Source organism: Cimex lectularius, unplaced genomic scaffold, assembly GCF_000648675.2.
Source record: "Cimex lectularius strain Harlan isolate CLEC.00 unplaced genomic scaffold, Clec_2.1 scaffold10, whole genome shotgun sequence".
In the NCBI taxonomy this organism is placed as follows: Eukaryota; Metazoa; Arthropoda; class Insecta; order Hemiptera; family Cimicidae; genus Cimex; species Cimex lectularius.
This window is the reverse complement of record NW_019392665.1, coordinates 1,674,972-1,687,236: the sequence shown is the minus strand read 5'-3', so window position 1 is coordinate 1,687,236 and position 12,265 is coordinate 1,674,972. Positions and strand designations below refer to the sequence as shown.

The window sequence follows — 12,265 nt, the reverse complement described above, 5'->3', positions numbered from 1 at the left end:
CTTTAACAAAAAATGCCCTTATACAAATTGGCATAGCTTAGAAATAGGCATTTTATCAAAATTTTCCTTTGAGTAAAACTGGCATAAAATAAACTCTAGAATCAAATATTGCAATAAAAATATGGTGATCTCATTTAAAATAACAAAATTAGTATCATTTCCCAGCCATGTTGTTATTCCAAGAAGCATAACCCTTGACGCTTCATCTGTCGGGCTTAACTCAGAAATGGTCGACCCTACCAAAATTTTTCTCTCAGCAAAAGTGGCAAAAAATAAATTCTAGAATCTAATTGTACAATAAAAATATGGGAATCGCATTTAAATTGACAAAATTAGTGTCATTTCCAAGGTAGGTGAGAAAGTTATGTTAAATCTGTTACCACCAAGAGAATCCTTGCCAAAATTAACATGGTGTTTGTATAAGACTATTTTTTGCTAAAGTTAATCGTTTTCGAAATAAAGGGGGTTGGCCATCTTGTTATTCCAAGAAGCATACCCCCTCACCAGTCTTCCGTCGGGCTTACTCAAATGGCCGATCCTATCGAAATTTTCCTCTCAGTAAAAGTGCTGTAAAATAAGCTCCAGAATCGAATTGTACAATAAAAATATCCATTATACAGTGTGTATCAATTTCTATAGTCCACCCATTTAATTCGGAAACGATTAACTTTACCAAAAAATGCACTTGTACAAACGAGCATAGCTTAAAAATAGACGACCTTATCAAATTTTCCTTTGAGTAAAAATGGCAGAAAATAAACTCTAAAATCAGATAGTGCAATAAAAATATGGTGATCTCATACAAAATTAGAAAGTTAGTGTCATTTCCCGGCTAGATGAGAAAGTTATGTTAAATCTATTACGGTCATGTGATTTCCAGTCAAAATTAATTTTGGGTTTGTATAATACCATTTTTTTCTAAAGTTAATCGTTTTCGAAAAAATGGGGTGCCATCTTGCTATTTCAAAAAGCATATCCCTCATGCTTCTGCCATCTGGCATAACTCAGAAATGGTCGATCCTATCAAAAATTCTCTTTCAGCAAAAGTGGCATAAAATAACCTCTAGAATCGAATAGTACAATATAAATATGAGATTTTCACCTAAAATAACAAAGTTAGTATCATTTCCTCGCTAGATGGGAAAGTTATGTTAAATCTGTTACAACCACGCGATTCCTTGTCAGAATTAACTTGGAATTTGTATAAGACTATTTTTTGCTAAAGCTGCTAAACCCCCGTTTTCGAAATAAAGGGGGTTGGCATCTTGTTATTCTAAGAAGCATCCCGTCACCCGTCTTCCGTCGGGCTTAACTCAGAAATTGTCGATCCTATCAAAATTTTCCCCTTAGTAAAAGTGGCATAAAATAAACTCTAAAATCGAACTGTACAATAAAAATATTGGAATCTCATTTAAAATAACAAAGTTAGTGTCATTTCGTGATTCGTAGTCAAAATTAACTTGGAATTTCTATAAACTATTTTCTGCTAAAGCTAATCGTTTTCGAAATAAAGGGGGTTGGCCATCTTGTAATTCCAAGAAGCATACCCCCTCACCCGACTTCCGTCGGGCTTAACTCAAAAATGGTCGATCCAACAAAAATTTTCTTTCAGTAAACCTGGCATAAAATAAGCTCTAAAATCGAACTGTACAATAAAAATATTGGAATCTCATTTAAAATAACAAAGTTAGTGTCATTTCCCAGCTAGGTGAGAAAGTTATGTTAATTCTGTTACCACCACGTGATTCCTTGTCAAAATTAACTTGGAATTTGTATAAGACTATTTTTTGCTAAAGCTAATCGTTTTCGAAATAAAGGGGGTTGGCCATCTTGTTATTCTAAGAAGCATACCCCTCACCCGTCTTCCGTCGGGCTTAACTCAGAAATGGTCGATCCTATCAAAAATTTTCTTTCAGTAACTGGCATAAAATAAGCTCTAGAATCGAATAGTAGAATAAAAATATGAGATTTTCACCTAAAATAACTAATAAGTTAGTATCATTTCCTCGCTAGATGGGAAAGTTATGTTAAATCTGTTACAACCACGTTCCTAGTCAAAGTTAACTTGGAATTTCTATTAACTATTTTCTGCTAAAGCTAATCGTTTTCGAAATGAAGGGGGTTGGCCATCTTGTTCTTCTAAGAAGCATACCCCCTCACCCGTCTTCCGTTGGGCTTAACCCAGAAATTGTCGATCCTATCAAAATTTTCCTTTCAGTAAATGTGGCATAAAATAAACTCTAAAATCGAACTGTACAATAAAAATATTGGAATCTCATTTAAAATAACAAAGTTAGTGTCATTTCCCAGCTAGGTGAGAAAGTTATGTTAATTCTGTTATCACCACGTGATTCCTTGTCAAAATGAACTTGGAATTTGTATAAGACTATTTTTTGCTAAAGCTAATCGTTTTCGAAATAAAGGGGGTTGGCCATCTTGTTATTCTAAGAAGCATACCCCCTCACCCGTCTTCCGTCGGGCGTAACTCAGAAATGGTCGATTCTTTCAAAAAATTTTCTTTCAGCAAAAGTGGCATAAAATAAGCTCTAGAATCTAATTCTACAATAAGAATATGGGATTTTCATTTAAAATAACAAAATTAGTATCATTTCCCAGCTAGATGAGAAAGTTATGTTAAATCTTTTACCACCACGCGATTTTTATCCAAAATTAATTTGGGGTTTGTATAAGACCATTTTTGTTAAAAAGTTAATCGTTTCCGAATTAAAAGGGTGGACTATGGAAGTTGATACACCCTGTATAGTGTATCCTGTGTTAGAACTCTTGCCCAATTTATTTCTATGTAGTGAGGACTGAAAAGGCGCAATTAACGAAGCTGACCCGGAGGAATACACAACGTATAATTTAAATTAGTTTCTTTGGGCAAGGATTTTGTACCCTTTGGTTTACGCAGTGCATACATCGAATCAATTATAGAAGTAGGTTGTAGGAAGAAGTTACGTTCACTCAAGCTGGTCATTGTTTGGGGAAACGGGATATAATTGTCGAAAGTAATTTTTTCGTAATTGTAATGCGAATCGTAGGGCGACCCCTTTTGTTCGAACATATTTCCATATGGGACTTTAAGTCTGAATGAAAACCGGGCTTAATTGGGCTCACGGGTGCCCGTGGGAGCGGCGGTTTTTTTTCATTCCGATTCGTCAGACAATGACGATTTTTCATTGAGTACCGTTCTTTCCGTAGTAAGGCAATGAAGAATGAACGAGGCTGCAAACTCGTGTGAACTTCCTGCGTTCAAGGATTCCCAAGTTTTCATTCATGGCATGAGAGGCCGGGATTGACGTTTAAAAATGAAAATAAAAAATAATTTTTAACATCGCACTAAAATCGTATTTCGCAAGAGGAAACATCGCTTTACCTGCATCTGGCAACTTTTCGTCCCCAAATATTTAATCTTAATTTTTAGCACCAGCAAAACAAGAAAAGTTTAACTATTGGTAAAAGACAATACGTCGCAGGCAAAACAAGAAAAATAAAGAAATAGAGCAACAGGTGACACTCAACTGAAAAAAAGCATTGGACGATAATAGTAACCATAAATAGTTTATATGTGAAATAAAATATAAAATAATAAATATGTACAGAGTTGTATTTATTTTTATTAAGTATACTTTTTGCTTTTTTCCTCATCCTAAAAAGAATTTCTTTAAATCAGGGGTAGTTCAAGAGATACGTGGTTTTTATAAAGGTTAATTTATTTCACATTTTTTTCTTCGACGTTTCGGGCTATTTTCCTTTTTTCAGGGAAACCCTAACAAGAGAACAGTCAAACGTTCCTGCTGATGGGCTGAAAAAACATAAAATAGCGCAGGGAAAAACATGGAATAAATTAACCTTTATAAAAACCACGTATCTCTTGAAATACCTTTGATTTAAAGAATTTTTTTCTAGGAAGAGAAAAAGATATGAAAAAAATATACATAATATCTACAGATTGGAATCTATAACAATGATGTAAATAAATTTTTTTAAAGCAAATATGCAACTAAAAAAGAAAACTAGGTTAGAAAACTATAAAAACCACGAATCTCTTGAAATACTTCTGATTTAAAGAATTTTTTTCCAGGAAGAGAAAAAGATATGAAAAAATATACATAATAATCCATCGACTTGGAATCTATAATAATGATACAAATAATTTTTTTTAGCAAATATTTGAAGTTGAAATTTGAAGAAGAGATCAAATAAAAATTTAAAACTTTGATCTTCAAAATTGTTTGAAATAATTTAACTTTTTAAAATTTCGAGGGTTATTTCATATTTTTTCTTATCGTTTCGGGCTATTTTTCTTTTTTCAGCTCATCATCAGGAATGTTTGACTACTTATTTTTAGGGATCTATGATGATGGGCTGAAAAAAAAAGTAGCCCGAAACGGAGAGGAAAAAATATGGGATAAATTTACCTTAAAAAAAACACGTCTCTTGAAATATCTGATTTAAAAAAAAATTTCTACAAAGAGAAAAAAAAATATTCATAAAATCTACAGACTTGGAATTTATAACAATGATATCAATAAAATTTTTTTTTTACCGAATATGCAACTAAAAAAGAAAACTAGGTAAGATAAAAAGGTATTTTAGAAATTTGAAGAAGAGATCAAATAAAAATTTAAAACTGATCTTCAAAATTGTTTGAAATAATTTAACTTTTTAAAATTTCGAGGGTTATTTATTTCATATTTTTTCTTCTACGTTTCGGGCTATTTTTCTTTTTTCAGCTCATCATCAGAACGTTTGACTACTTTTTAGGGATCTATTATGATGGGGTGAAAAAAGAAAAAGTAGCCCGAAACGGAGAGGAAAAATATGGAATAAATTAACCTTAAAAAAAAACACGTCTCTTGAAATATCTGATTTTAAAAATAAATTTCTACAAAGAGAAAAAAAAATTCATAAAATCTACAGACTTGGAATCTATAACAATATCAATAAAATTTATTTTTTTACCAAATATGCAACTAAAAAAGAAAACGGTAAAATAAAAAGCTATTTGAGAAATTTGAAGAAGAGATCAAATAAAAATTTAAAACTTTGATCTTCAAAATTGTTTGAAATAATTAACTTTTTAAAATTTCGAGGGTTATTTATTTCATATTTTTTCTTCTACGTTTCGGGCTATTTTTCTTTTTTCAGCTCATCATCAGGAAAGTATGACTACTTCTTTTTAGGGATCTATGATGATGGGCTGATAAAAGAAAAAGTAGCCCGAAACGGAGAGGAAAAAATATGAGATAAATTAACCTTTATAAAAAAAACCTCGTATCTCTTGAAATATCTCTAATTTTAAAAAAATTTCTAGGAATAGAAAAAAAATATACATAAAATCTACAGACTTGGAATCTATAACAATATCAATAAAATTTATTTTTTTACCGAATATGCAACTAAAAAAGAAAACTAAAGGTGAAAAAAATATTCATAATAATCTACAAACGTATATTAAACGTCAGGAATGTTTGACTGTTCTTCATGTCAGGGTTTCTGATGATGGGCTAAAAAAAGAAAAATAGCCTGAAACGTACAAGAAAAAATGTGAAATAAATTAACTTCGAAATTTTAAAAAGTTAAATTATTTCAAACAATTTTGAAGAAGAAAGTTTTAAATTTTTAAATAAAAAAGTTTAAATAAAAAGGTATTTTAGAAATTTGAAGAAGAGATCAAATAAAAAATGAAAACTGATCTTCAAAATTGTTTGAAATAATTTAACTTTTTAAAATTTCGAAGTTGATTTATTTCACATTTTTTCTTCTCGTTTCGGGCTATTTATCTTTTCTCAGCCCATCATCATAAAACGCTAACAAGAAGTACAGTCAAATGTTCCTGATGATGGACTGAAAAAAGAAAAAAATAGCCGGAAACGAGAGGAAAAAATGTGGAATAAATTAACCTTTATAAAAAAAACCACGCATCTCTTGAACTATCCCTGATTTAAAGAAACTCTTTTTAGGAAGAAAAAAAAAGATTAAAAAATTGACATAATAATCTACAGACTTGGAATCTATAACAATAATATAAATAAAATTTCTTTTTTAGCAAATATGCAAGTAAAAAAAAAAAAAATGTAAAATAAAAATCATTTAGCTTGCTATACATTTTTTAAAACGAATTTTCTAATACACATATTAGCTGAATAATGAATAACTGTAGAATATGATGTGGAAATAAAATCTTTTTTCTATTTTTCCCAACCGAAATAACCGCAACTTTTCTCGATTTCTCAAATTCGGAATTTTTTTGTAGTACATGGTAAATTTTTGTTTGCCTTTATCCCCTGTCCTCCCACGAATATTTTCTTATTTTTGGAAGGCGTATTATTTTGTACTGGACAAAAATAAAATGCCAGATGCAATGAGAGCTAAATTTTGCCCGAGTGTATGTATTTCCATAATTTTTTTTGCCCTTTCTATTTTCTTCGAATTTGATAACGACGTTTGCCCATAATTTCTGAAAAATGTTCACTATACTATATGATGATTTCTACCAGGATAAAGGTCCTTTAAAACCCTTACTCAACTCGACGATTTAAGTATATCCTTTTTTATATTTGATATCGAAGAATCCTCATCTGAAAATTCATTTTTCTCGCAATTTTTTGTTTACGTCTTGAAACGTTTAGTTCTATGAAATCCTGCTAAATTTTTTTAATTTTTAATAATTTTTTTGTTTATTTGATTAAGTATGAGCCAAAATATGTAAATTAAGGTAAAATTCTATAATTCTGGCTATAATTTTATTTACGCAGTATTATGTAATTTTTACCATTTATATTGATTTTACTCTTCATATAATTTAAATATTTTTTAATACTACGCCAAAATTGAATGTTTTATTACTAGAAATAAAATAGCTTATTATGGTACATGCATATGAACCATAGATTGTTCCTCATTGATTCCTTAAACACAGGTATGTTTATGTATGGCTTGAATGTTTGATTATTATAGCATGATGCTAAGAAAGATTTGGTAGAGCATGTTTTTTTATTATCTTTTCTGTAGGAGTCTGATGAATTAAGATTTGGCACAAATATTTTACCCCCCCAAAACATGTAAATAAGATTGGTAAAATCGAGTGGAAATTTGTCTCTCAAAACAACCTAAAAGTTAGACTGTCCAAGAATATATTTTAGATAAAAAATAGATATTAGAAAGTGATTCAGCACAAATAATTGTGCTTAGGTTGAACAGGCACTGAGTTTGTGTGGCCGCTGAGTTACTCGGTTAATGACGTCAGACCAATTAAAAGAAAGATAATACATTTTTTTAGTAACCGAAGGTTTTTTTTTGTCTTTGTAATGTGATGTGTAAAGTGCGTTCATTCTTGTTCTAAATCAAAATAATCTTTTCATTCTTATGTTAATTGACACTGTTATTTAGAATCCAATAAATAAATTGTCAAGGTAATAAAGTTATTTTTGCGCCATCTTCAGTGAGGAGTTTTCGAACTAAGTGACTGAGTTCACTGCCACCTGTGATCACCACCGTTAACTTGTAATAACTGGCAAAGTACATACAAATCTATGCCAATTTGATGAATGTTTTAAGTTGCATTTTTGGTTTATTCCAGTTTTTTTTATATATTATTCCTTATAACATGAGGATTAATTAAAAGAATGCAGATTGTCACTAGAGTATAACTTATATTATTACAACTTTACACGTGTGACTAAATGTTAAAATCATAATAAATTAAAAAAAAAAAGAAAGTGAAATCTGAAATAAAAAATGTTTTTCTCAGCTTGACAAGATTTCCTTCTCATTTTGCACAATTTTGCCACTTTGTTAATGATCGGCCAATTTGTAAAATTGTAAAATGTCTTGTCTCTAGGTACAGCGAATAAATATTACACATAGTTATTATTAAGTTGAAATTGTGTAAATTATGGAGATACAGGTTAATTTTTATAAACAACAATTTTCTACCAATCATTTTGGTGTCCCATGCTAGTTTGGACTTTTTTTTATTTGTTGACATTTTCAGTGGAATGTTTCAGGTTCAAATTCATGGAAGAGAGATTTCTGTTACCCAGCGGTGCAGAAGGCAATATGACTGGAAAGGCGATGATAGTCAGACCAAAATGATCTGTAATATCCAAACTACCGGTTCATCCCTGGCAGAACCCATAGAAAAGCGCCACAATTTAATTTTTCTCATAGTATTTCCTTATCATGTCCAAAAGTCCAAAACTAGAATTGTTTTCAAGTGGCAGAAAATTGTTCGATTGTGGAAATTCTTAACTGTGCTAAATAAAATATTTAATAGAGACATTTTTAAAAACCCTGCAAAAACAGACATTTAATTGAAAATTTGGTGTGAAAATTTTGTTGACAAAAAGTTTGAAGTAAGTCCCTTTAGTTCCCTGTAAGCCCGCCAGATCGGAGCTAAATGCCTTCAAAAATCAGACCTTACTTTCCCCACAGAAAAGTAAGAAAAAATTGATGTTATCCATATTTTTCAATAACAAGAACAATTGAAATGTCATGTACCCATATTCTGGGCTATGTATTTTTTTAAATTTAAATGTATTTTGCATCTTGGGCTTAGATAGAACAAAAACTTTGACTTTATAAACCATCGTTATTAAAATTACTGCTTTGTGGACACTGCAAACTTTCCAAGAGGATGATATTTTTCATCACATCATCATTGACGTTTCTTTACCCATGGAACAACATAGGCTTGTTCCAAAACAATCATCCAAACTATTCAGAGTTAGGCGACAGGAGGTTAGGGTGAAAAAAGGCTAGATAAGCCCTGAACATTAAATGTGCATTGAGCCTTCAGTAACCTGTTCAAATTCTGAGTTTATCCAGTACTGCATTCTGAAATGTCTCCTTTGAATCACAAAGAAGATTCTGTATTGCCTGTATCCGATGAGATATTTTCGCTGAATACTCTTAAAGGGAGGTCTTCTGGGATTTCTCAGGGTAGCAGCTTTCAGTGCTTACTCTAACGTGTGTACTACTACTTCACTAAGAGAATGTTAAACATCATCCCCCAAATTTGTAATGATCTACTTTACTGGCCACTGCCCTCTATGGATTTATCTTATTTTACATGTTTATTATCTAATAGTTATATTATTATCTTGATTCTAGTCAATAGATTTATAAATTCTTTGTACGCCAGTTATTTATCCACTGTAAACACAAGGAACTTCAGACCTCATTGGATTTAACCAACGTATGGAATGTTTACTTAGGTTAGGAAACAATTAACTTTAATAATTTAATCACTTTTCTTTGCTAATTTCTTTAGTAAATGTTTCTTCTCAATTTCATTTTATTGTTGTCAACAAAAAAGTAAACCTAGGCTCTACTGAAGTGAAGCAAGAACTAGAATTGTACCAAGCTGTACCCCATTAAAGACGGAAGATGTTGATAACTGGAGATAATGGATGAGGGTTATTTTATAAAAAATAACATCCATACTTCGATGATTTGAGTTGGTCATTATTTGGTGGTTTTGTTTATTGGTCTGTGAGCAGACGTTGAACTGAACACCAATCATTTTACTGGATTTGGACTGGACCGGTAATTTGGTCGTTACCATCCATGTCTGACTATCCTCGCTGTATTGGTCTGTCAAATACGTTTCGGTATCCAGCCATCTTCAGTATAATCATAGTGGTGCAAAAGTATCCTAAAGGAAATAATTGAAAAGTGAGAAATTAAAAAACCACTAGTGTGACAGACCAGCAGAGTGAGTACGTGCAGACCAAGTTGATAAGTAACGACCAAATTACAAATATAGTATTGTAAAATATTGAATAATGTACTAATTGCCTTGGCTCCATACATAGAGTGTATACGCATGCCACCGGATTTAAGAATGGTTCTCAGACACGGTAGCAAGTTTCAGGGTTACGCTTTTTAGGGTAATTGCGGATTTTTTTATTGTATATAGCCTTCAAAATATGTGTTACGTGTTTCTGTGTTTTGTATGAGTGAGTGTATTTATTAGAGTGAATGGGGAAAGGCTGATGGTGGGATAGCATCCCCATCGCCCCTCAAGTGTACGTGACTTGTGCCGATGGCGAAATATTTATAAAAGTCGACCCCAATTAGATTAGTTTGTATTGTATGCAGGTCGATGGAGGAATAATGAGTATTCCATGTACTAAATAGAATGAATGTGAATGTATTTATTTGTGTGAATGCGTATTGAATGTGTGTCGTAATATTTTGCATGTGCTCGGGGCTGAAATGACCAAGCTGTCCGATGCCCCTTTAAAAAAAGAAAAAAAATCTTTAAAGTGATCCGTGTTGATTATTTTAACATCAGTTATTATGGACTAATACATTATGTATATCTCCAGTGCCCATGTAAACACATTGACTTTGCTGGAAATATAGGTTAGAAACTTAACCTTACCTAACCTATGTGGTATGTTGTTTGGGGGGAAAAAGATGACAATGTGAGGGAATGATAGATGTAGTTTTTTTATAAATATAAAAAACTCTAATAACAGGACTGACGCCATTAGCAAACTCTTCCTTGATCAACTTTATTCATCAATCTGCATACAGTGTTTATCACATAACCTGACCAAGTGTCTCTTGGTCTACTGAAAAGACTAATTCTCACTTTGAGGAAGCTAGAAGCAACTAGAAGGAAGGCAACGATCAAGCATTCTACAATTACGCTTAAAAAAGTCTGTATAGTATGAAATTTAAAAAAGAAAAAAAAAGGTGGGGCTTCCGTGCGTACTCTAACCTACTGAGATGGCCGAATAAAAGTAAAAGTTTCAAAATATCATTGGCTCATGTTTAATCCATTTCCCTTAGTGATCTGTTCGGTATATGCAAACTTGATCCGTCGCTTCGTGTTAAAAAAAATAAATAAATAAATAAATAAAATCAAATATGGTGGTTACAATCCCCTCAATCCCCTACGAACGGCGTGTCCCATTCAAAAAGTGAAAACGGTCTACTCCGATTCACCCCTTTTGACATAACCTGGTGGGGGTCTGGATGGGGGATGAGGGATGCCGGACCGGGTGTGGGTGGGCGTGACGTCAAGCGACAACAAGTGTTCAGTCTTCATTGAGCACTCAGCCGACTCGCACACACCGATCTTAAGACCCAACAGGTAAGTACATGACACGTTATAGGTAACAAAAAAAAAAAAATCAAAACTAAAATTGGTTCCCTGCTATGTTGCCAATACGCGATTTATGAAACAGATGTGCAAATAATTATTCGCAATTTTTATGCTTTTATACGAATAGAAGGTTTTTTTTCCATTTGCATAAAGAATTTTGTCACTTTTCTACGAAAGAATATTGTCTCCATTGTTGCATCAAAATTGTAAGAGAACGGTGTTCCTAAAAATTTTAAATTTATAAATAAAAAATTTCAAATTAAAAAAAGAACATCTTTCTCAGGCTGATTATTTGTAAAAAATGTTTTAATCTGTTATGAACTGTAATTTACATTCTTATTGTTCAAAAAAATTTTTTTTTTAATTCCTATTATTTTTTATATAGATTTTACTGTTATTTTACAAGCTCCCTTGGGGTTTTAACACTTTTTGTCTACATTTTGATTAATAATAATAATTCAAAGCCTAATTTTTCAAAAGATGATTTAAATCAATATTTAAAAAAAGTAATAGTCAGTAAAGTTTGTTCTCGTATAATAAATACTTGTGGCTTATTCAAGGTAGTTTTTATTAGTCAATTTTTTACCGGTTGTCTAGTTCAATTTGTTTTTACATTATCAGTAATGAAAAGTTTCTCGTATAATCAACAAGAGTTGGAAAAAATGAAAAAAATACATATTTTAACGTATTGTTTTTGCCCGGGGGAGGGGGCGGAAGCTGATATCCTTCTTGTTAAAAAATCCTCCGGTTGGTATTTTTCAATACCATCGGGTGAAACTCTAGATTTAATGGGTATGTAATTCGGCGTGGATAATTCAATTCGTTTCCTCATGGCTTGGTTAACTATATAAATATACGTAATTCTCTTTTTTTTGGTTAAATTTGATTTAAATGACTTTTTCGATTTTCATCTTGTACTTTTCCTCGATTTCTTGTTGTTGGTCCTGTTCTAATTATTTGAGAAAATGACAGGGTAAGCGGCGAGTAATCTCTTTGATTTTACTACTACTTGCAGTTTTTCTGAAGGATATAAGTTTTTGTAAGACTGTTGACATATAAATAATATTTAGAATATACAATTTTTCTGATTTAGTGTCAAAATCGTTTTTTTAACTTACAACAGGGCTATCAGAATGATTA

At 31.5% G+C, this 12,265-nt stretch overlaps 1 protein-coding gene across 1 annotated transcript in view; it reads left to right on the top strand.

Moving 5' to 3' along the window:
* Positions 1-11,074: 11,074 nt before the first annotated feature.
* LOC106667306 (protein dimmed-like) overlaps positions 11,075-12,265 on the top strand; it is a 138,630-nt gene continuing 137,439 nt past the window's right edge. The window contains exon 1 of the mRNA XM_024225096.1: positions 11,075-11,113. The gene's annotated coding sequence lies outside the window, so the exon portion shown is untranslated. The remainder of the gene's footprint in view (positions 11,114-12,265) is intronic.